Source organism: Pleurodeles waltl, chromosome 4_1 (genome assembly GCF_031143425.1).
Source record: "Pleurodeles waltl isolate 20211129_DDA chromosome 4_1, aPleWal1.hap1.20221129, whole genome shotgun sequence".
In the NCBI taxonomy this organism is placed as follows: Eukaryota; Metazoa; Chordata; class Amphibia; order Caudata; family Salamandridae; genus Pleurodeles; species Pleurodeles waltl.
The window spans coordinates 511,346,487-511,370,880 of NC_090442.1; positions in this window are offsets into that span (position 1 = coordinate 511,346,487).

Genomic DNA, 24,394 nt, shown 5'->3' on the forward strand with positions numbered 1-24,394 from the left:
CCTTGAGACGCCAGGTGCCTTTTCTGCAGCAGGATGAGCCTAGAGATGGTCTTGTGGCAGCGGTGGAGCTTGTGGACAGTGAGGAAGAGGAGGCAGAGGAAGAAGATGTGGACAACAGAAGTAATATCATACAGCAGTACTTCCAGTGACACACAGGTATGACACTGTAACTTTACTTTACTTTTCAATTATCTGTTGGGCATTGTACATGGCACTTACTGTACCCTTTGGCATCTCTATTTTCAGATCTCTGTGGCCCACTCTGGCTCCTGGTACGTTTACTGCTGCCCACTATAGGTCATACCAATGCATATATAACTGTACATGATTAGCAATGTTTTCATAATGTTGCAGTAATACATATTTCAATCATTTGACAGACTCCAGATTTGTATTTGTTCCAAGGGTGTTTATTTAAGTGCTCAAACATAGAGGGGGATGTGCAATGGGCTGTGGTGATGGTGGAGGAATGTCCAGTTAGAGTCCAATCTCTTGGTATCACAGGTGCATTTTCCAATGGGGCATATGAAGGGGAGTAATGGAAGTTCAAGGTGGACAGGGTGACAGAGTGGGACAGAAGGGTGACAATCAGGAGAGTCATATTTCCTGGCGGGGGTCTTGGCAATGTTCTCTGGCTTCTACCTGGATCGCAGGGACCGTTTGCGGGGTGGTGCTCCTTCTGCAGGGGATGGGGTGCTGGTGGCCTGTTGTTCCTATGGCGGGGTCTCCTGTCCACTAGCGCCGGTGGAGATGGATTGCTGTTCTTCGGTGTGGCTAGTGTCAGGGACCCGTTGGTGTACCACTGCCTCCCTCATGGTGTTGCCCATGTCAGCCGGCACCCCTGCAATGGTGATGAGGATGGTGTAGATGTGTTTGAGGTCCTCACTGATACCCAGGTACTGCCCCTCCTGCAGCCGCTGGGTCTCCTGCAACTTGGCCAGTATCTGGCCCATTGTCTCCTGGGAATGGTCCCAGGATGTTGGTGAGTGCCTCCTGGAGAGTGGGTTCCCTGAGCCTGTCCTCCTCCTGTCGCACAGCAGTGCTCCCAGATTCCCTGTTGTCCTGTGCCTCTGTCCCCTGAACCGTGTGCCCACTGCCACTGACCCCAGGTCCCTGATCATCCTGTGTTTGTGGGGTTGCCTGGGGTCCCTGTAGTGGTGTACACACTGCTGATTGACGTGTCTTGGGGACAGTGGCATGGGCCCGCTGGGTGGGTGCTGTGCTGGTGTGACAGGATAACCGACTGTCCAGAGGTCCCTGATGGGCCAGGTTGGTCATCGTGATCCAGGCGTGCAGAGCTGCTGATCTCACTTTGGGCCTCCTCTGGTGGGGGGGGGGGCAACTGGATGTTGCTGGCAACTCCTGTCCCGTTACGTTGAGTAGGGGTCCTGTGGGGATGAAAATGCTGTATTATTGTATCTGCGTGTGCCATCTTGTGCATGGGCGTGTTTCCCTGTATGGTTGTGATTGCCCTGTCAGCTTTGCCTTGTGTGCGTGGTGATTTTGTGGGCTAGGTGATTCTCTCTAATGGGCAATGCTGTGGTGATGGGTGTCCATGCAGGTCTGTGATGGGGGTCCATGGATTGTTGTGGCACGCAGTGCTTGGTATTGGGATGGGTGGGTTGTGATAGTGGGGTATATGTGAGGTGGTTGAGTGATGGGGTGAGGGCAGGGGTAGGGTGGGGGATATAGTGGTAAAGATTTGACTTACCAGAGTCCAGTCCTTCTGCTACTCCTGCGAGACCCTCAGGATGCATGATCGCCAAGACTTGCTCCTCCCATGTTGTTACTTGTGGGGGAGGAGGTGGGGGCCCACCGCCAGTCCTCTTTACAGCTACCTGGTGTCCAGCAACCACGGAACACATCTCCCCCGTAGGTTGTTCCACCTCTTCCTGATGTCATCCCTTGTTCTTGGGTGCTGTCCCACGGTGTTGATCCTGTTCACGATTCTCCGCCATAGCTTCAGCTTCCTAGCAATGGACGTCTGCACCTGTGATATGAATCGCTGTGGCTCTACCTGGATGATTTCCTCCACCATGACCCTTAGCTCCTCCTCTGAAAACCTGGGGTGTCTTTGGGGTGCCATGGATGTGGTGTGAGTGATATGTGTGAGGATGTGTGGGGTGATGTGTGGGGTGATGGTGTTCTGTGGCTCAGATTGAGTGGGTGGGTGCTCCTGGCTTGTATCTCTCTCTGTTGGCAATCTTTTTTTTTCATTGAAAGGGTTGTGGGTAATGTGGGTGTGTGTTTTATGTTGGATTGGGTGTGTGGGTGTGGTGTGTGTATGTGTGTCAGGCGTGTGTAGTTTAAATTTTCTAATGTGGTGTAGTTTTGTAAGTGTGTGTGTATTCGTGGGTCCTGATACTGTGGGAGTATTCCTGTTATCGTAACAGTGTGGGGTTTGGCACCGCCATTTTATCACTGACCTTCGGTCTGGTGGACTGGTGTCGGTGTCTGTATAGTGGCGGATTTCTCTGTGTGGGTCATAATACCTGTAATCGTATACCGCCGCGGTCACGGTATCTTGGCAGCCGACAGCACGGAGGTAGGCGGCATTTACCCCCAGGGTTGTAATGAGGGCCTTTATAGCACTTTTCAGTGATATCTCAACATTTACTTATGGCATCTTTGATCGTTTTGACCTGCATTTATCCAGATAAATATTATGTCGTTTTCTAAACACTGTGTGGTGTATTTTTGGGATGCTAGATTGTGTTATTGTATGATTTATTGCACAAATACTTTACACATGGCCTTTTAAGTTAAGCCTGACTGCTCTGTGCCAAGCTACCAGAGGGTGAACACAGGATGATTTGGGCTGTGTTGTGCCTTACTCTGACTAGGACTGTGGCCCCTACAAGGGTGTATACCTCTGCCAACAATAAGTAGGACCATGTTTCCATACAAAAAGCATTTTTACTTGCCTATATCTTTGTCACTACTTGACGAATCTTCACAAAACTTTCCAAAACAAATTGCTAGTTCCGTCAGCTGCTGCCTGGAAAGTTTCGGGGTGATCTGTTTGGGGGGGCGAGAAAAAAAGGGGGCTCCCAAAACACATTTTCCCCATTCTTTTTCCATAGGGATTTTGAACAGCAATAGCGCAAAAACTGCTGGGCAGAATTACACCAAATTTGGCAGGAAGGTAGGTGCTGGTCCAGAAAGAGTGTTATTTTTGTTTTGATAATTCCGTTCAGTAGTTTTTGAGAAATTAAGGGGAAAACAAATTTGCATATCTAATGACGCGAAGGATTCGCGGCCACTAACGATCTTGTGCTGAGATCTGATTGGCTGACAACACTTTAACAACTGAAGTTTTGTCAGCCATTTTGGGATTCGGCTTCAGCCAAGTCTAAAAAAAAGTTTTAAAAAACAAAAGGGGCTAGTGTACAAACAACCTGCCCGATTAGATCTGGTGGTCCCCAAGGCTAAAAAGCATTTTTTTGTATTTTACGAGTGGAGACACAGTGGATCCGCAAATCCACTCTTAAAATAAATAATGAAGTGTGGGCTCCTGTGCTTCGTTAGTCTAAGGCCCCTGGGTGGGCCTCCTGGGCTCCTCCCGCTGCTCTGGGGACCACCACCTCCCTGGGGCTCATTTTTTTGGGATGCCAGTGGCCTGTGGCCCTGCATTGCCCTGTCAACTGCCACCTCCCCTTGAGTGCTCCCCCTGTGGTCCCTACTTTTTTATATATATTTTTTTAACTGCAGAGCCAACAAAGGGCTAAAAAAAAAGAAAGAATAAAAGAAAACCCCATAGCTCAATGTGAAGGTCGCTGGACTAATTTCCCCTTTTTAAAAAAAAAATCAAAAAATATACTTTTTTTAAATATATCAAATACATATTTTTATTAAATCCAACAAACATATCTCATTCTAAGTATATGAGATACTAAGGCCGAAAAAAAACCTCTCTTTCCCTTTCACTTTCTTTCTCTCTTTTTGTCTCTCTTTCAATCAACTTCTCCCACTCACATACCCACTTAGGCACTTACGCACCCACTCATAGACCCACTGACACCCTCATGCAGTCACTCACAGACCCTGCACAGACTGATACACCCATTCAAACATTGATGTATGCACTCTTACACCCACACAGACCATCTGACAGCCACTCTCATCCCCAGTACCATAACCCTCTCAAACCTATTCTGACACCCTGAGAAGCTGTGGTTAATTCCTCTTCGTGCATGGTGAAAGGGCTGTGCACAGCGTGGGCTCGGGTGGTTAGAGGGTGTTGGCTGCAGGGTTTGGCTGCAGGCCAGGTCTTGCGGGCAACCCCCCTGGCATGGGTGAAGGACGTCCATGGTTGGGTGCTTATAGGGGGTTGGCTTCCTGTGGCCGACCTCTGCCGCGCGTGGCCTTAGGCAGTGGTTGGATTAACAGACAGTAAATAAAATTACTATACGGTAAAAAAACATAGAAATTCACTCAAAAATACAAAGTTTAAAGGGACATTATTGTTAGCAATTAGAATTTAAAAAAACCTTAGAAATTCACTGAAAAACACAAAGCTAACATGGACGTTATAGTTACGTTCTGAATGTACTCATACAATACCATAGAAATTCAACAGTTATAGTTACCTGAGCTAAATATAACTTGCGCTCCTATAAAGCACTACTTATGACCTCACATATTGCATCACTCATGACATGGTCAGTGACATCACTAATGACATCACTGATGACATCATCCACACAGTCATACTCCCACTCATTTGCTGATACAAACTCTTTTATACCCCCACACACATCTACTCACATCCTAATTCAGAGATGCATAAACGTAGTGATATACAGACATTCATCCATTCAAACAGCCACTGACACAACCACTTACTCACCCATGCACTACTAACTGACGTATTCACAGATTCATACAGTTACTTACAACTCACTCATACACCAACTGACATACCCACCCGTACATGCACATCCCATTAATGGATCACTATTCTAGTGACACATCCAATTAATCAGCTGTAGAAACACTGACACACCCACATACTCACCCATGCAGTCACTGACTCATTATTACAGTCACTTACACATGCAAGCACTAACCAATACAGTGACACCCATTCACTTACCCAGACAACCACTCTGACACTCACTCACTCACACATGCAGCCACCCATAGACCCATTAACTAAATGAATTGCAGTTGCTCACACAGTCACTTGCTCACGAATATAGCAATTTACAGATCCATTCAGTCTCCCATACAGCAAATGATTCAACCACTCATTCACCCATAGACACACTCACACACCCACTCACACATTGATACAACCACTTACACCCACTAGATGATGTCATCAGTGATGGCATATGAGATGTCATCAGTAATATCATCAGTAATGTCACTGACTATGTTATGAGTGATGTAATATGTAAGGTCATAAGCATTGTATTACGGGAGCGCATGTTATCATTAGCTCAGATAACTAAAACTGCTGAATTTCTATGGTTTTATGAGTAAATCCAGAATGTAACTATAACGTCCATGTAACTTTTGTTTTTTTCAGTGACTATATATGTATGTATGCATGCATAGAGACGTATATATATGTATATATTTACATATACACATATATATTGATACATATATATAGATCTATATATGTATATATACATATATATGTAGATATATACATACATATACATACACACACACATTTACATGCACATTATATATATATATATATATATATATATATATATATATATACATACATATTTTAAAAAACCTAAAAAATTCACTGAAAAATAGCAAAAGGTTAAAAGGATGTTATAGTTAGGTTCTGAATGTACAAACACAAAACCATTAAAATTCAGCTAATATAGTTAGAGTTATTTCAAGTAGCTACAACTCGTGCCCTAAGATAAATATAACACGCACTCACCTTCATATGTCTCCTGTGACCATGTATGTCCATAATATTGACAATGTGATTGTTCCTTGAGCATCTTCATACTGATAACATGAATCCTGGTGTGGAGAACACAAAGAGATTACAAACAGTTGAAACTCTACCAAATAAGGGTAATTCATCTTAATTAAATGTAGTTAGTTCTTCTTTGTTTGGTGGGGATGTGCTTATGTTCCTCTGGTTCAAGAACGAGTATCCCAAATTAGTAGGAAATGCGCTCCATGGGCTTTTTTATTAAGATGTCCATCATCCGTGTAAAATATGTGGAAGACGCTGCATACCACTAACATCTATGTGACGGGCCAAGGGCTTTCGCAATTGCTCCGACATGCAGGGAACAGCTAAAAATGCTTCTCCCTGTGTGTAGTATCAATATTTTTATCTGTTTTCCTGCCCGTGAAAACAGATGAAAAGTCTGCCAAGCAAAAGCAAACTGCTATCTCCTGAGGGTGGGCAGTCCCCAGGGCCATTAATGGCTTCAGAAGGGGCGTCCATGCAGCCTCCTCCTTTAGTTTGTTCGGGTCCACCCTGGGAAGGTGGTGGTACCTGGGCTGAATATGGCACATGAGGGGGACTGCCCCCTCCTTTATTTCCATTTCTGGCCCCAGGTAAGGTGGTGGTCCCAGGAACCCTATAGGTATAAGGAGGGGGTCCGTACAGCCCTCCTCCAATACATTAGGTACACCACTGCAGTTCTGTGTCGTCCAGTTTCCTCATATGACAATCTGGTACTTTGGCTGGTTATAATGCAAAGTATAACCTACCAAATTACCCAACACTTCCTTTGTTACTAGACACTCTGTAGGTATGGGAGCAGGACTACTGCAATGTAATAAGGTTATCAATTAGGTTGACATCATAAGAGAAATTGACATTGCAATTGGTGCTGGAGCATACCAATAGGAATCTACTAGACGGTGTGTGAAAATATGTCACCTGGTTGCACATACTCTGCTGATGTCTGGTTTGTCCCAAAATCAAAAGCCCCATCAGGGTTCAGGTACAAGTGGCTGGATATTGCAAATGATAAGAGTGATCACTCTACAGAGGAAGGTATTTTACTTTACAATCAAGCTTGATGGATCTGTGCCTCCACAAGAATGATAACTCCAGACATTCTTTGTGAGTGGAGCCTGCCAAAACAGCAGCAAATGTAGACATTATTTTCCCTTTAGTTTCCAGCTAAGAAGGGGCATTATTGTACACCCTCAAATAAATACATTTGTGTCAGTTTTAAATCACATATTGTGTTAATATGTCTCCTGGACATCTGTCATTTTATTTTGTGATGCTGCTATGTATGCCCTAGGTGGCTAGGGTATGCTCAGACATGGGTCCCTTGCTTGACCGCCACTTGATTGAAGCTAGTGTCAATGACGAGGGGTGATACCCCGAAACCGGTCCCAGGATGCTTGTTTCTGGTTGGACTGTTCCCATGGGGAGAAGGGTCAAGGCTGATTTGCATATTTCTGGGTCCAACCTGGGGTGACGTGGCAAGCAAAATAACGATGAATTAAAAACAGATCTGTGACTGGGGTGAGTGTTTAAAAGGTTTCAACACTCAGTCCGTCATTTTATTTTGTGATGTTGCTATGTGTGCCCTAAGTGGCTAGGGTATGCCCAGACATTCCATTTGCATATGGCTGGGTCCAAACTGGGGCGACGTGGTGAGTAAAATAACAATAGATTAAATCAGGATCTGTGACAAGGGGTGAGTGTTTGAAAGGTTTCAACACTCCACCCATCATTTTATTTTGTGATGTTGATAAATATAGCATCACCAGGCACCTACCTCAGAACTTTCTGTACCTGCGGAAGATCAGACGAAGACTGCAATTGCTGTGACCTAAGAGGAGCACTGAAGGATTACACCGGCTCCCTTTTCATCTACACAATACGAATAAGTAGACTCTAAGGGTGAGTTGGCTGACCTCCTGTGTGGCTACTGAGGGACAAGATTAACAAGATCTTTTCTTTGAAGAACACAGCTGACCAGAAGCAACTGGACTTGGAGTGGACCCTACTGATGCCACTGCCTAACACTCTGTGAGTCTGTAAGTTGCACCACTGAGGTCATGGAAGAGGGTGGCTTTAGAGGTGTACTCCTGTGCTGGATTGTGACTTAAAAGTCTGGGTCAGAAGGTGAACTTTTTGACCAGGGTGAGCCTGGCAATTTGTGGTTGTTTGTGCTATTTCTGCTTAAAACTTAAAAAGTTCATACCCCTCGCTCCCCTTTTTGAATATTTGTCATTTAGGAGGTTTTTTTAAATTTCAATTTTACTCTAGTTTTCTAGTTTGGTTTGGTATTTTTATTGTTTTGCATTATGACTTCATTACCATTTTGGTACCGCATAAATACTTTACACATTAACTTAATTTATACCTGCCTGCTCTGTGCCATGACTACCAAGGGGTTGAGCTCAGATTAATTTAGTGATGTTGACAGCTCACCCTCACAGGAATTATGATTATTCCTTGAGATAAGTAGTCACCCACCCCAAATAATAATCTAATTTCTTACACTGTGGCCTCTGCTCTATGTGTGTGTGCACCTGCCCCCTCATTCCTGCCCTCCATAGTCAACTTGGTGCTCCGGCCCAATCTGGCCAACCCCTCTATGCTCAAGCTTGTTGTCGCTGCCCTTAGTGACCTCCCTCCAGCTTTCTGTTCTCCATGTGCATGCCTCTGCTCCATCCTCCTGCCCTCCTTGGTCCATTGTGGTCCCACTGCCTTTCCTGATATGTTTGATGTGCCTGCCTCTTCCCCCTTCCCCTAGGCCCTCTATTCGCTGTCTGGGAGCTTCTGTTCCCTCCCTCCATTTTGCGTCACCATCCTCTGCTCTCCATTGACTCTTGTGCTGTTAGTGCCTCTGCTACCAATCCTCCCTGATCAGCTTACTACCTCTGCCACTCGTTAGTGATCTCTGTTCTCCAAGGGCTTAACCCTGCACCTGCCTTCTTGCCCTCCGTAGTCACTTATGTGCCCCTGCCCACTCCGGCCTGGCACCCATGATCAGCCGACTGACCTTACTGCTACCCACCTCCCACCTGCCCTATATGTGCATGCCCCTGACATCTGCCACACACCCTTCATGGTCAGTTTCATGCCCCTGCCAGTCCCCCCCGTTATTATTTTGCTGCCCCTGCCCCTACATACCGTCTGCCCTCCATTTTCTGTGTGAGTGTTTCTGGCCCAGGCTCCTGCCCTTCATGAGCCATTGTGTTGCCACTACCCTTGCCAACTGCCCCCACTGGTCAGTTTGTCACTCTTTTATTTGCCTCCCTACCCCTTACCCTCGGTTATCCGTGTTCATGCCCCATGTCTCTTCCCTCCTGCCGTTCATGGTATCTTGTGCTGCCCCTGCCCCCGCTCTCACTTCTCTATGTATCTGCTGTGGTCCATTGTGCTACCACTGCCCCCTGCCATCTACCTTCTCTAGTCAGATTGCTGACCCTGCTTCTTGTCCTCTGGGAGGAGGCAATTTGTTTGGTGTAATATTGATAATGCAGTAGTCGTGCAGTACCGGGTAGGGAGCTATCCCAGAAACATTGGACAAAATGGGTCCTTATCCAGTACTGTGGTAGTAGAGTGATAGTAAAGGTTTTTCTAAGATTTAAATGCACTCTATCCCTTCTGAAGATACCAGGTATGTTGAAGAAAATGTTAGTGTGGTATGTGAAGCACATGCTGTAGTTACGGAAATACCAAAATCAATTTATTGAATTGCTTTCAGGAATACTAGGCTATGTGTCCACCATGTTATGAAATAATAGGTCTATTAATTATGTGTTTAGTGATAGATATTTGGCCACAGGGTTTGCATGTTGAGATACTGCACAAACCCTACAGAACAAAATGACTGGATGATATCATTAGTGATGTCATTAATAATGTCGTTTGAGATATCAATAGTGATGTCATCAATTATTTTATTTGATATGTCATGAGCAAGGTAATATGTGAAGTCAGTTAATGGGCGGGGGTGCAAGTTATAAACAGTTCATTAAACTATAACTGGCAAATTTCAAAGATGGATTTCATTCAAAACATTTATTTGTGTCTTATTTCAACACCTAACTATACCTTTGTTTCAATCTTTGTTTTTTCAGAGAATTTATTGGGTTTTTCTAACGTAAGCTAAGAAGTTATTGCCACATTTATGAATAACATCATGTTAATAGTTGTTTTTGGAGTGAATTTCTTTTTTTTTTTAAATCATATTCAAACTTGAACATATGCCCAAGCCCCACGGGCAATCTGGCCCCCACTCCACCAAAGTGGCTGCTCAACTCCCATGGCTGCCCAACTGGCTTTACTCAGAGTGGGAACCTAACTCGCTGCTGTGCATGCTGTTTGAAAGGGCTCAGCTGTCGTTGGCTACAGAGCTTATGTCCAAACCTCAAGGGTGGCGAACCACCAAACTATATAAAGTCTACAGTCATGCATAGTGGGGACTGGCCTCAGGGCCTAGTCTCTGGCAGAACTCCTCCACCAAACTCCCATTGTGCACCCAAAACCCCTGTACGTGCCCAATCGTCCCATGGGCACCCATCTTCCACTGCCCAGAAACCGTGGCTGGCTGTAGAGGGAGATTGGTCACAGGCCTTGGCCTCTGGCCCAAAAATGCCCCAGTCCACCCATGGCCACCTAATACCCTGAGGAAACACAACCCCCCGTGGGCGCTCAATCTCCATAGGCACCAAACTGCACATTGTCCACAACTTTCTGCAGTGTGCAGCGGTGGGCTGGCCCTTACCACTGCAGGTGGCCAACGCTCCCACTGCACACTGACTATGGCCTGCACAATGGTGCTTAGCCACAGGACCTGATCTACGACCAGACCCTTGTCATTTTGTTAATGTCTTTGTTACCACAGGGGATGCTGCATTGGGTATCCACTGTACCAGGTGCCTAATTTAAGGAGTTCCCTTTAGGAGCCCCACATGGTGCTGGGGGTTACCCTGCCCCCTTATAGACCTTTTGTAAAAGTTTTACAGTACTCAGGAACCGATTCCCTAAGACCTGCAATGGCTGCTGCAACATTTTCTTCAGTGTTGCAGTCAGTCAATCAGATCCTTCAGTACAGTGGTATCAGGACCGTACTGCTGTTCTGAAGTGCTTGATGGGAGAAAAAGCTCTCCTACCCATTTTTAGTATTTTGGTCCTGCTGGAGTTCGGTGGGATTGATACAGTGCCAACCACCCAGGTATTCTTAACTTTTTTGGAGCATTAACTCCTACATGTCTCTTAAATGCTAATTTCTCAAAAAGTGCTGAACAAATTCTCACCAGATCACAAAAGCAAGCTTTCTTAGTATAGTTCAAACTCTTTGCCAGTTTTCTTGCAATTCTTTTCAACAGTTTTTTCTGTAGAAAGCAAAGTTGCAAAGTTTCCTAAAGAGTCAAAGGTAGATAGTAACTCCAGACCAGCTATCACTACTCAGTGGCAATGACAATAGTACTATATAAATTCATTGACAAATTAATGTTAAATTGATATTATAGTTAGATAAAAATGTGATAATGTGAGTTAAAACATAACATTTTAAATTAAATAAATCACTTAAATTCACCAAATATAGTTTATGTAGCTAACTAGAACTTGTGATTCGACCATTCCTTAGTGTTGTCATCAAAGGTATCATTTGAGATGTTATAAATTATGCCATTGAACATGTTAAGAGTGATGCAATCTGTGAGGACATAAACAGAGCAAGGTGGGGGTGAGGGGAAAAGTTCTAGCTAGCTTAGTAAACTATAACTGGTGAATTCTTATCTCCACCCCATCTCATCAGGTTACAGCATCATTATCCTTGGCACCATCTCCTGTATCCACCCTCTTCAATCCTCTATCTAATCTGATGTCAGGGCCTATGCCATTGAACAATTTGGTGGGAGGGTAAAGTAGTGACAAAGGGAGCTGCCCCATCCATAGTCCCAGCGGTTTCTCAGAAGATAGGCAAAATATTTTTTTTTAAATAAAAAATGTGTACATTTAAACAGCAAGTTTGAAAACCAGACAATAGTCCTTAGGGCACAATAAATGGGCAGATAAAATCTAGAATCAGAAAAGCAGGGAGAAATATGTGTGAAGTGGACCTTTTTGCTACTCACATGAAAACCCTTCTGTAGACTGGTAGTTGGACAACTAATATCCCTTTCTGAAGCCCTGGAAAAGTATTCCCCAATACAGTCTGTCATGTGGATGGAGCAGTATATTGATTGCACCCATTTCATCCCATACTTTCAGAGCAAGAAATGATCTACATAGTATAAACAACTATTGGTACCATAAATTAAAAAAACACAATTTTACAGCTCACACAAGCTTCTTACTGGGGACTGAAAAGCCACAACTGGTCATTGTTAAATGATTCTATTGGCCTGGCATATATGCAGAGACAACCAAATACTGTCACCAGAGCTCAGTCTCCCAAATACAGAATCCTCCTCACATATTTAAAGGTCCTCTCCAACCTCTACCCATTCTGAACACTCCAGTACAAAGTTCTAGTGAGGAGTTAATTGGTCACTTGCAAGCATCCAGTGATGGGCATTACTATATTCTGGTAGTACATGGCTATGCTAACAGATATCCAGACGTTTTTCCCTGAGAGGGACTGTTTCCCATTTAACTGATGTGTTTCAGTTACTCTTCCATACCGTAGGTTTTCCATCAGCAACCATTATCAACCAGAGAATATGTTTCATGTCCTTCTCAATCAGCTATGCCAATTGCTGCACATCATGCAAATACATACTGTAGTATCACCCACAACCATATGGCTTGTTTGAAAGATATACTCAAACCATCAATTAGATGTATTGATTGGCTTCAGCCCCTATTACTAATTGTTAGGAAGATAACCTTGAAATAAGAATGAACAGGGAGTTAGAAGTGTGGGAAGAAACAGAACTCAAACAGTCCTCTCCGCAGGAGCACATCATAGCCTGATAAACTCGTCTTGAAGTGCAAAAGCATATTGCTGCAACTGACTTATTTACAGCCCAGTGGACACAAGAGCAACAGTACAATAAAGGTAACTGTCTTAATAATTTGAATTCAGGGGATGAGATAAGTGTGCTACTGAGAATACTGTGATGCGTAATACTTGGCAGGGCGATTCTGGCAAGCTGGATGCTTTAAATATGTTTGCCTGCATCAATGGATTTGAAGGTAGAATAAATGATTGTGGTAAAGCAGGTATGTGAACCAGATATGTGGGAACTGTTTCAGTTTTGCTTGTGATGGTCTTATAGTTATTTGTTAACAACCAAAATGTTATTTTATCCTCATATTTTGTCGCAAGAGGAATGGTTTTTTTTCTGGATGCCTGGATTGGTCAGCTAATAGAAAACTTCAATACTTCCCTCCATTTGGTGTGCCCTCTTCACCCTGCTCTGTATATTCATATATTATGTGATGTACTACAATAGGCGTACTCCTACATGCACTCAAAGCCCTTTGTGAACTGGTTTCAAAATATTCAACTCCATAATAGGAAAAGTGCAAAGAGTGTACACTCTTTTCTGTTTTACTAAATGTATATGAGGATTTCCTGCATATGTAAATTGTATTCCAGTTTGAATTATTTTGGGCTCATTCACAGAGACATTTAAAAGTGCAAATGCTTTTGTCAATCAGCCCCTTTATTTTGTCTCACCTGCTGACAGTGCATGTGCTGTCGTTGGAAGGGTATTGTTTACTGTAAGGGGCTTGAACCCCTTTACCATTTGTTGGCTTTATTGTCGCTCTTCTTCACTGTCTCCTAACTGGCAAACACATGGCAGCTTCACTGACTTCTCTTTCACATGGAGCATGTACTACCAGTGGTGGCTGCCACTGAACATGAGTGGCGGGGTGGAATGGACGGTGTGGGAGGAGTAGTTAAAAAAAGCTATATTTTTTTTTAAAAACCCACATACCTCCTCCTTTGGGAGACGCAGATTGTCTCTCCTTCGTCCTCGTCCTCTTCCCAGCAGCACACAGCCAATCAAGACACTGCTGTCACCAGCATGAGAGCAGTGCCCTGATTGGTCTGAGAGGTCTGTTTCGGCACTCAGATTGGGAATTGGGGCCTGTACATGTTCTTCACTCGGCTGTGCAATACAGCCTGGTAGAGAACATGCAAAATGCGCATGTCTGTTTGGCTGGCCCAACACAGCTGGGCAAAGAGACATGCACACTTTATGGTGCACATATCCATCCTCCAGCACTCTCTGGCTCTCTCCAGCCCAGCCCAGGCCAGCCCAGCCCCGCCCCGCCCCCTTACTCCCAGGAAAAATACAATGAGAAAATGATAATGACATAGCGTTATTATCATTTTATTTTTCCTTTTGATAAAATCCAGTGGGGTGCCGCTCCGCTGCCTTAGCGGAGGAGCCGCTGCTGCTAACTACTGATTAATTGAGCTGTCCATCCACTGCACTCTCTGTGATTCAGGCAAACTTTTCTTTATTTGCTTCTTCCCCTCCACTCCTGTTGTTTCTACCACTCCCACCACATGGTCCTGTTGCTTTTTCCTTGTTGCTTCTTCCCATACCCCCATTGTCCATGTTACCTTTCCCACATCTGCCATAACAGAATAAAAGCATTATGATGTGACCAGCGCTGGCCATGTTATACCTTTTTTTTAATTACCATACCATCTCTCATGTTTTGTCTGTCTTGCCTGTTCCTTCTTTCCCATTGTCTGTCTTGCTCACCCACATCTGCAGGAAGATAAGTAAGCACTAACCACTATGACCCAACCAGCACTCAGTGGCATAACGAATCTTGGGGGGGGGGGCTGCAAAGTACATGGAGGCCCCCCAGCCCCCACTTTGCCCCACCACCAAAAATCTGGTTTATTTTGACTGTGTACTGTGTTGCAGGGGCCCCTGCAGCGCAGGGGCTGTGGGGACTTATGTTACACCACTGCCAGTGCTGGCCGTGTCACAGTGCTTTCTTCTAACTTTGCCTTTAGCAATGATGCACAGCCCTGCTGCTGAACAACACGGCTAAAAGACACTGGAAGACAATAGTTCTGGCATAGGCGAGATCTATTGGCTTTGCCAATGCTTGTTGATACTTAATGTTTATTAGTGACATTGTCTTATTACATAACATTCTGATTGAAATTGTATTAGTCAGGATAAATACATAAACAAACAAACAAACCACCTCATTGTGTATCATACGCTCAACTTGATTTGAGGCTAACTGCTTGCTGCCCATGATGCTGCTGCTGCTGAGTTCTGGTTGCATCACCGTTACTTGATGCAGCACCTTTACACTATGTAATCCCAGATGCAGCTTGCGGAGCGAGGAAAGTGCGGGGCGTGGGGGCGAGTGGGGTAGGGGGAATAAACATATAAACCACTTACCAGAACGCTGCTGCACCGCTCTTCCCCTTCATTGCTGCAGGCACAGGCTCCCAGCTTACCCTGCGGTCAATCCTGACGCTGCCCTGGCTGGGCTCTCCCAGGCAGACTGGGAGCCTGTGCATGTTCTCTCGCCTACTGTGCATGTGTGTTTGGCCGGCCAACTGCTAGTCACCCCCCTATAGCCCCGCCCCTTTACTCAGTTTATTATTGTTTTCTGGTAAAGATTTTGCAGCTCCAGTTCCTGGGGTAGGGTGGGGGGATGGCGCTACTTCGCCCTATAGGAGGAGCCACCCCTGTAAAATCTAACAAGTGGGATCACTTTCCAATTTCTTTGACAAGCGTTTTAGAAGAGACTTCAGTATCCAGCATTCCGAGACCATTCCTTGCTGTTTTAATGATTTGTTACATAATGGCTAATTGTTTCCGAACCACTACTGAGGTCACAAACAGTGCAGTCAGACTGTTCAGCGGTCAGACTTGTGCTGCGGAAAAGTTCAGGCTTAATCAATCTTTATAAAGGTTGTTCACGTAAATGGTCTTGAAGTACGACGCAAGCAAAGGCATCAGTTGTGCACCGAATTTGAGCATGACAAGATTGGGGGAAAATTATAAACCTATATATTGTAATTGTTACTGTTCATTATTAGTTGAACAGAGAATTCCCCATTGTTCTTCCAAAAACCGGTCTGTTTTTATGGCAACATCAAACAATAGTAAATACCTCGCGAAGTTTTTTTCTTTCAATGAAAAATGCTGTCTGTTGTAAATTTTAGTTGTATGGCGCCCTCTGCTGCTCAAATGAGATGCAACCAAATAGGCACACATTCATCAAGAAGTGAAGTCACAATTATGGTATCTTCCGCATGCCTACGAACCAACTCCCACTGTCTTGTATTGTTTTTTGCCATATATTAGTTTTTTTTTATACCTACACCATTCTCTGGGAAAATGTTCTTGACTGAACATTTCGTTTTGTTTGTACACAACACAGTGGTTTCACAGACTTTTATGGGGTTTGGGGCAATAATATTTGGTCGGGCCCGCTCATCAAATATTGTGTAAGATATTTGCTGAGTTTATAATATATTTTAAATCTTCACTTCATCATTACGCTTTTACTTTCCCTAGTCATACTGCTCATGGACATCCCCTGTCCCACCCTCACCTTTCTTCTTCCATTTTCCTATTTCCTATCCTGTCCACCTCCTTCTTTTTCCTGTGCTCCTTGCATCCGGATCACTTTTTTTCTCTGCACCTCTCGTTCTGCACTTTTCTCCTCGCTGCTTTACCTCTCACTTCCCTACATTGAGTTTATCCATGTCCTGTCTGGCTTCTGAAATGACTTTCCTGTATCCAGTCTGGAACATAACATGCTATGCACCTTCTGCAAGGATCTTTTGCCCGAAGAAGTGTCCAGCAATACAACCTCGTGTTCTCACGGCTAAAATCAGATGGTCAATCTAGCCATTAGTATTATTGCAAGCCATTAATCTTCTGATTATATGTTATTGTGAGCTGAATTGCGTGGCCTGATTAGAACTGGGTCCAGGTCAAATAGCAAGGTGACATAGTTCGGGCTGTACTCCGTGTGACGGTAGTGGTAGTACGGCATCAACCTTAATAACACTCATAATAGTTGTTGTGAATGGGCAAAACTTCTAAACTGCGGGAAAACTTTAGGAAACTGTGCATTTTATTTGACATATGTAGGAAAGTGGGTTATTAGTAGGTGGGATATTCACCCTCCGTTAGTAATAATGCCACAATCACTAATAGGTCCAGTCAAATCTCAGTAAATTAATCCTTGCTCAACACTTGCTAGCGTGGCAAACCAGCAGTCTGGATTAATTTAGATGATTGCATGTGTAAAGCATTTAATACAACCAAAACAGTAAGTAGTTAAAATACACAACACAATACAAATCGAACACTAATTACAAATGTTTGTTGTTTTGGTGTAATTTTAAAGATAAAAATATTTCCTATTTTAGAACCACCAAAACAGTAAGTAGGTAAAATACACAGCACAATAAAAATCCTATTTACTGTTTTGGTGGTACTAAAACAGGAAATATTTTTATCTTTAAAATGACACCTACACAACTAAAATGTATAATTGGTGTTGGAGTTTTATTGTGTTGTGTCCTTTCCCTATTTACTGTTTTGGTGGTACTAAAATAGGAAATATATTAATCTTTAAAATTACTTCAAAACAACACAAATACAATGTAGGGGACCAGAGATATGGATTTCTAAAGATTACGTTAACAATTGTACTTTATAGAGCCAAAAAGTCTAACGCACCATTTGGCCTACCAGGACAAAGTAAACGTTTCATGCCGACTGAGATGGAGCACGGTCCGGCTAGGCTGTGGGCTAAGTCGCGGTCAAAGTTATGCCTTTAGACTTAGGGCCTAATTTAGAACTCGGCTGATGGGTTACTCCATCTCAGCTGTGATGGATATCCTGTCCGCTGAAATCTAAATACCATTCTAACCTATGCTATTTAGATTTTGATGGCGGGATAACCATCACCGTTGTGACAGAGTAACCCATTGGCCGAGTTTTATATCAGGCCCTATGTCTTTTTTTTTGGTTCTTTTGTCTCGTAGATGGGCTCATCAATGGGTCATTGGGATTGCTGGATCCAGAGTTCGAATCAATTACAGCGGCCTGCTGTAGCTTGGTGGCTCATTAAAAAGATGGGCATCAGCTCCTCTGTGATACTCGGCGTCCACAGTTAGGAAGGCCTCATAGCAGTCATCGACAGTTTCCCTCTCGACATTGAGTAGGGCTCCGCCTGGAGCTTTTCAGCAGGATGAACCAGCAAGGTTAATTCAATTGGCCAAATCGATGTCAGCAGCTTTTTATGTCGAGCCAGCCTCCTACTGGAACTCTTCTGCAAAACTTTGCAGAAAGTGCCCAAACTTTGAGTTTTTGCAGTTTATTGGTTCCTTTGGGTAAAACAAGGGTCCAGTAGCACAATCCAGGGGTTCAGAGACTGCCTCTGCATTGCTCCTTGGGGGCTAGGACTAAATTTCCCACAATGCACATGACCAGTACAGGAAACGTCCAATTGCAACTGGATTGATTCTCTCTTTGGCTTTGCAGGTGACTCCTTCTAGCTCTGTTGCAGATCACGGAATCCACTTTTTTTTCCTTCCAGTAAGGCCCAGTCCTTTCTTTGTAGAGCCTTGTGAGTGCAGTAGGTGCAGTTATTCTGAGAGGAAGCCTTCTCTTGTTCAGGCCAAGGGTCCAGCGGGGAAGTACTTCTTTTGTTCCAGGCAGTGTAATGAGGAGCTCTTGTAGCTCTTCCATATTTATCCTACATTCTGGGCTAGCAGGAGAGGGGCAACTCTAACCAATGGAGTGAAGCTACCTTCCTCTGCTATGACCACATCCTGTAATGTGTGGTATACTTCTGGCCCAGAATGCAACATTCCCCAAAAAATAAAAATAGAGGGGGATGTGTTTGTGTGTACCTGTGTGTCTGTGTTAGTGTAATCCAGATCAGAGTGGTGGCCAACTACTCCCTGCACTTCCATTCAAGCACCTCTCCTAATCTAAGTAGGGAGGTTCCCATTCTGTTGGGGTTCAAGGAAGTGGGAGCTGGCCTACGTCATGTGACACTGGTATTCCTGTCTTTGAAATCCATCTTATATTTTTAGCCTCCTTCCCCTCCCATCAAATGGCTGTTTTGTTGCAGCCCCAGACCTACTCAGGGAGTAGCTTGGCTCAGGCTTTCAGAGGCTGACCAATCTGAAGAGGCTGCTACAAGGCTGCTTTAGGTAACTTCAGGATAATAATTTCTAAAACTACTTTCCTGTATTAGTTATATTAAATCCAGATTTGCCAAGTTGCTGGATTCAATTTGACTATTACTTTGATACTTTGAATGGGATTCCTAGCTAGCTCCAATGCAAAGAAAGGCTTTCTTACATTTAACAAAGCCTTCCCCATGTTAGCCTAAGGGGTTGGTGCAGTGCAGTAGGGAAAAAAACGGACTGTTTTTCCTCACAGGACATATAAAACATATTTTCCAAGGGTAGGGTGCATTTCTAACTATGCACCCTACCCCTGGAGTAACTGGACAGAATTTAGAGTTGACTTATAAGTGATAAAAAATTACTTTGGAAGTACTTTTGCTTCCAAAGTTGCATTGGGACATAGTTGTATTTTGAAACCAGCCTGCAAGGCAGGTCTGGCTTGAAAATGAGACCAGACACCACAGTAGTTCACACTTAAGTGCATCATGTTTTCTAGGGTATCTAAACCTACATGCCCTTTCATATACTAGGGACTTACATGTAGGAAGGACGAAGGACTAAAGGACGAAGGACTAAGGACTAAGGACTAAAATCCATCACCGAATGGATGAACAACAGTCGCCTGAAACTCAACTCCGACAAGACGGAAATCCTCATCCTCGGGCGCTCTCCTTCGGCCTGGAACGACTCATGGTGGCCCGCCGACCTCGGTCCCCCACCCACCCCTGCCAGCCACGCTAGAAACCTCGGCTTCATCCTGGACTCTGCACTCACCATGTCCAAACAGGTCAGCACCATCTCCTCCTCCTGTTTCAACACCCTCCGCATGCTCCGCAGAATCTTCAAGTGGATTCCAACAGAGACCAGAAAGATGGTGACCCAAGCCCTCGTCAGCAGCAGACTTGACTACGGCAACGCACTCTACACAGGCATCCCAACCAAAGACATCAAACGACTGCAGCGTATTCAAAATGCCTCCGCCCGACTGATCCTCGACATACCCCGCCGATGTCACATCTCCCCTCACCTGAGGGAACTCCACTGGCTCCCGGTGGAGAAGAGGATCACCTTTAAACTCCTCACCCACGCTCACAAGGCACTTCACAACGCCGGACCCTCCTACCTCAACTCCAGACTCAATTTCTACGCTCCCACACGTCAACTTCGATCCGCCAACCTCGCCCTCACCGTCGTCCCCCGAATCCAGCGCAAGACCTGCGGCGGCAGATCCTTCTCCTTCCTCGCCGCCAAGTCCTGGAACTCTCTCCCCACATCTCTACGCCAGACCCAGGACCTCCTCACCTTCAGGAGACTCCTCAAAACCTGGCTCTTCGACCGCTAACTGCAGCACACCTCCACCCCCCCCACCCCCCCAGCGCCTCGAAACCCTGACAGGTACATAGCGCGCTTTATAAATATCGTGATTGATTGATTGATTGAGGTGGTCTGCCAATTAGAATTACACCAATTACCATATACCTTTAGAGGACAGAGCACTGGCTCTGGGCCTGGTTAGAAGAGCCCAGACCACTTTCAGAGTCAGTAACCACCAGCATCAATCATACAATGGGGCAATCAGGTCAAAAGGGATGACTTTTCTGCAACATACTTTCACAGTAGAATTCAGTGCTGCAGCCAAAGGTCTGAAGTTAAATCGAACTTTATGAGAAATAATGTCTTGCTTCTAAATTTTGACCATTAAATATAATAAGGAAGGTCACTGATCTATCCAGGATTAGGATCTCTTTTAGGTCTTGGCTCTAGACAGCGCGCATGCACTATCTTGAAAAGAGACCTGTTAAATGTACTTTGTGGGCTTCAGCCCGCCCATAGGTTTCCTATTTGTTGGCACCATTGTCTCTCTTCAATACTTCATCTCCATTTGTCCATAGCATGCATGAGTCATGCTCCTTCCTGTGTTCATCCCTCCCCGGGAGCAGGGACCAATTATTGTTCACCATACACAGCAACCATTTTATGCAAGGTTTTCGGGACTACTTTTTTTCTTTGGTTAACAGTGCTTTTCACAAGCGCTAGTGCTTACGTTTGCTCTGAGTGCCTTTTTGTGATCTATTCTCGCCATGGCTGCATCAGGCAGAACTGCTGGAGCATCTCTTACGCTACTTTTATCTTCGTTATGTTTCAAGAGCTGCAGTGCTATGCATACCAAGGGAGCTGTGCTTATCATCTTTGCATGTCTGCTTGCGTTGGTACTCAAAACATTCCATTCTGTACTCAAAAGTGAGGCTGTTATTCTGGTTTTCTCTTTATTTTACTCATATTTTTCAAAATATGATTAATTTCCATAACTAACTAGGCACCACAAGACTCAGACGAATGGCGAGATTTGAAGCTGTGGATGCTAGGGACATGCAAATGCTTCATGCATTTCTTGTTTATTGCAGCTTCCTGGCTCTTTGGACTCTGTCCAGTGTTTCTCATGTGCCGCCCTGCCTCCTCTGTACCTGCCCCTCCATCTCCTGGCTGCGCAGATTTGCTCCCGCCCTGCCTTGGTGCGTGCTGAGAGCACGGGCATGTGTTAATTTTTGTTTCCCTCTCTGCGGATTAATTCCTCTGTTCATTCCCCCTAACTCCCAAGTGATTTCAATACCGGCACAGTAAGAGGCATAAACTCCACCCCTGCTGCTGGTGATGCTGCTGCTGATAAGGAAATGGCAAAAGACCAGGGCCGAATAGCCCTTCTCTTTTTAAGAGCATCACCTTTTAGCTATCCATTCCTTTTACGGTTCTTAAAGAGAGACAGGGATGTCATCTTGTTCTTTTAATCCCCACCTCAAACATGCCCCACCCCAACCTTCCCTGCTGCATAGCTTGGTCAGTAAGATTGGGGGGGGGTGAGCTTCAGATTTCCAAACAACCACGCTGGCACATAGGGGTCTGTTTACAAAATTCTCATGCAGCGCAGCAGCCAAAAATGATACACTGTGCTGTGTGAGAAGTAAAGAGTAGGTTAGTGCCATATTTACAGAGATATGGCATTCTCATCCCCTCTCCTTAGCACCGGCGCACCATGGGGTAGCCATGCACCCACGCACACATCTTTGCACCATAGTGAAAGGTTGGCTGTGTGAGTCTAGCATAGGTTTTGTACTGGAAGGGTAACCTTCTAGTACAAAATACAATGTTTAGACTTTAAAACTGTGTGTGTGCTGTCCAGTGCAGCACATATGCGAAGTCGGAAAAGAAAGGAGAAATAAAAGCATTTCTCCTTGTTAGTGGCTATTTGAAATGGGCATTTTTTATTTTTTATTTTTACAGGCAAGGCAACCTTACATCTTAAATACAGTTGTTCGTCATTTATGGCAAAAAACAAACATAAAAAAAGAAAAGAAAGAAAAAAGAAATAAAGGAAAAATCAAATGTCAAAAGCAGGCAGGATAACACAAAAACATATAAGGAACCCAAGTCAGAAAGCCAATTCAGGATAAACTGATAATGGTACAAGCTAATGCCCCTGGCTCATCCAAAAATGTTTTCCGACCTCCTAGTCAGTGATGACCAAATCTGTTCCCCCCACGCCACTTCCTCTATCCTTTGAGCTTATATAAACTCAATTCCATAATATGGATGGCCAAGAATTTCACCCTCCAATTTTCAAATGTTGGCGGCTCAGGTTTTAACCACTCTGAGGCAATACAAAGCCAAAGTGTTGTCATGGTCATAGATAGAAGATACTTTTCCTTTCTTACTCACCCATTTTCTTCTGTGGTGTCGAACACCCCGAACAGCACTTATGCAGGTGTAAAACTGACCTGCCCCTTGATAATAACTCAGACAAACTGCTCTGTTGCCTGAAAGATTGGCTTCAGTTTGGGACACATGTAAAACATATGAATAATCTCAGCTCCCGACCCCCCACACGATTACATTTCCTAGCGGAGCTGCCCCATTTAAAGACCTTGGCCGGCGTATAGCACAGATGAAATAGTGTCTTATAGTGTTGCGTTTTTAGACTGGTTGAAAAAAAAGTATTTTCTTTCATCTGCAGTGAATCTTCCACCCAAACTCCTTCTTTGCCCAGATGCACACCCCATTTTTCATTCTGGAAAACAAGATCATCTTTCTGAACATCTACTAGTTCATTATAGAGTGCTCCTATCCTATTCTTACGCTTAATTGCTTCTATTATCGGAATCCTATCCATCGGCGGCAGTTCCTTTTTGTGGCAATGAAGACTTGCAAAAACTTTAAAAAATGGTTCTGGGTTACATCATACTGGGCCTGCAATTCCGTAAATGATTTGAGTGGGGTGTTGGCATATAAATCACCAATCATAGTTATCCCTCGTTGTTTCCAGATCTCCGAAACGGAACCTTGAATAACAGAGCATGGGTGAGGCGGGCGGTCTTTAGTGTTTAAAAGTGTATCCTCCCTATAAAAGTTCACTGTTTTAGCTGTGCCCATATCATATAGACCGCCTGCAAAACCTTAAATCTTGTTTTCTTAAAGTAACTAGGTTCTATATGTTTCAGGAAGCAACCTTTAGCCTCAGAGCCCAGCATCATTTCTTAAATAGAGGGAGCCTTTGCATAGTTATACCCCTCCATTTCTCCAGTAATTATTATGTTCATATGGTGCAAAAAGCACGCATAATAATATAGCGTTGAATGGTGGACCGCCCATCCACCCCAGGATCTTGTGAGAGTCATATATTCCAAAGCCTACTAGTTTGGGTTAATCCCCCAGGATGTTGCTATCAATTGTCTCCAACTTAGCCAGCCAGTTTCCAATAAACTCTAAGATGATAGCACAGAAAATATATGGGCCCTCATTATGACCCCGGCAGATGGCGTAAATATGGAGGAAAGTACTGCCAATAGGCTGGCCGTACTTTTCTCCATATTATGACATTGGCGGTTTGGCTAAAGCCAAACCGCCAATGTACCACACTGACCGCCACAGCGGTAACAACGTCGGGCTGGAGACTTCACTCTCCAGCCCGGCATCCGTCAATTGCCCGCCTGCAGGATTATGACCCCGCCTACCGCCATGGTTTCCGTGGCAACCATAATTCCACGAAAACCATGGCGGTAGGCACTATCAGTGACAGGGAATCCATACAAGCAGACACGCATTCATACAACACAATATACCCGCACTCACACATCTATACAGGCACACACATACAACATGCAACACACACCCACAAAAACGCACACACAGACATACACCCCCCCACACACACACACACAGCACCCCCACCCCCTCCCCTGTCAGAGCACCTGACTTACCTGTTGTCAGGGGGTCCTCCGGCAGGAGACAGGATAGCAGAACACCGCCAGGCCGTATCATGTGTCATGATG